The sequence below is a fragment of the Raphanus sativus genome, chromosome 4, assembly GCF_000801105.2.
Source record: "Raphanus sativus cultivar WK10039 chromosome 4, ASM80110v3, whole genome shotgun sequence".
NCBI classification, from domain to species: Eukaryota; Viridiplantae; Streptophyta; class Magnoliopsida; order Brassicales; family Brassicaceae; genus Raphanus; species Raphanus sativus.
Genome location: NC_079514.1, coordinates 25,930,154 through 25,931,656, shown reverse-complemented (window position 1 = coordinate 25,931,656; position 1,503 = coordinate 25,930,154). Strand labels below are relative to the sequence as shown.

The following is a 1,503-nucleotide window of genomic DNA, read 5'->3' as shown; positions in this document are numbered from 1 at the left end:
TGTAGTTACTCTTCTGACCACTGCCAAAAAAGTTTCTGTTTCCACTCTGGTTTCCATATCTCTGAAATCCAGTACCTCCAATGTAGTTCACATCTTCCTTTGTATCATCCTCTCTAGCCTCTCCTTCTTTAGCTGAGAAAACTGGCTGCTCCAGAAATGCATGTAAAGCATCTATCTTTGCTCTGACTTCATTCATCTGGTCTTCACCGATGGCTGCAACCGATTTCTTCTTGTCAGAGTCAGTGTTTTTGGTGCTGCTGCTGTTGGCTAGGTTCTCAATAAGTCTCACAGCCTCTATTGGATTCCTAGAGTTGAAGTTCCCCTCACTAGCAGTATCGAGAGCCATCTGATACCTTAAGACGATACCTCTGTAGAAAGTGCTTAACAGCTGCACTTCATTGAATCCATGGTGTGGACAGTCTCGCTGGAAGAACTTGAATCTGATCCACGCGTCTTTAAAAGTCTCACTAGGCTTCTGCGCGAAAGTGGCGATTTTGCTTCTTAAGTCTTCAGCGCGTGCCTCATCAAAGAAATTACGCAGGAAGGCGTTTTTGATGTCGGCCCAGGATGTCAGTGATCCTGTAGGTAGCTGCTTGAGCCAGTGCGAAGCTTCTCCAATCAGTGAGTATTTGAAAAGCTTGCAGAGTAGGTAGTCCTCGGGGACTCCATCCATACGAATAGCAGCGATAAGATCCTCGAACCTCTCCAGATGGTCCATAGGATGCTCGTGTGATTGCCCAGAATAAGGTATCTGAGACACGAGAGAGTAGTACTGAGGCTTGAGCTCGAAGTTCGGCTTCTTAATCTCTGGAAGTCGAATAGCTTCAGGTTCAGGGATAGTCTGCCAACGATCGTGTTTGAGCTTCTCCTGTAGCCTCAGCTTCAGGTTCAGGGATTATGTTTCCCTGTGCATCTAGTTTCTGACATGTTGCATTACGCAGATGACCATCTTGGTCATACAGGTTTCCATTCTCGCCCTGCGTGAGAATGACAATCGCGACCATGCTTCACGGAGTAGTGTCGATCGATATACGGTTAGAAGTATCGAACGATGCGGATCGGCGAACGGTATCGGTCGACGGTGCTGTCTGAGTGTCGGTCGACTGTCGAACGTGAGTGTCAGTCGACGGTAATGCGGTTCTGTCGATCGATGCGGAGCGTAGGTCTTTGCGGATTGAGCGTTCCAAGTGTGCAGGATCCTCTGAGAATAATAGTTGATTTCCCCTGTTGATTTCCCCTGTTGCTTCTGGTACTGCTGGGCATGTACCTGAAAAGACAAGAAAATTTTAAATAAGAAAGGGGGGGTAAAAGAAAAACCTAAGATTAAAAATATTAAATCTAATGCAGCTCTCCGGTAACGGCTCCAAATTTGATAGTGCTCAAATTAACCAGTAGAGCTTACTCTCTCAAATGAGAGGTACAGCTGTAGTACTTAGGGATCGAATCACGAGGAGCTAGGGAACCAATTAAATAAAATCTACTAATCAATCCTAGGCAAGGTTG

The 1,503-nt window shown here is 46.0% G+C and overlaps 1 non-coding gene across 1 annotated transcript; it reads left to right on the top strand.

The window, feature by feature from the left end:
* Positions 1 to 401: 401 nt before the first annotated feature.
* LOC130512159 (small nucleolar RNA R71) lies at positions 402 to 509 on the top strand. Its single transcript, XR_008945719.1, has one exon. It is a non-coding gene; the product is annotated as a small nucleolar RNA R71 (small nucleolar RNA).
* The last annotated feature ends 994 nt before the right edge of the window (positions 510 to 1,503 follow it).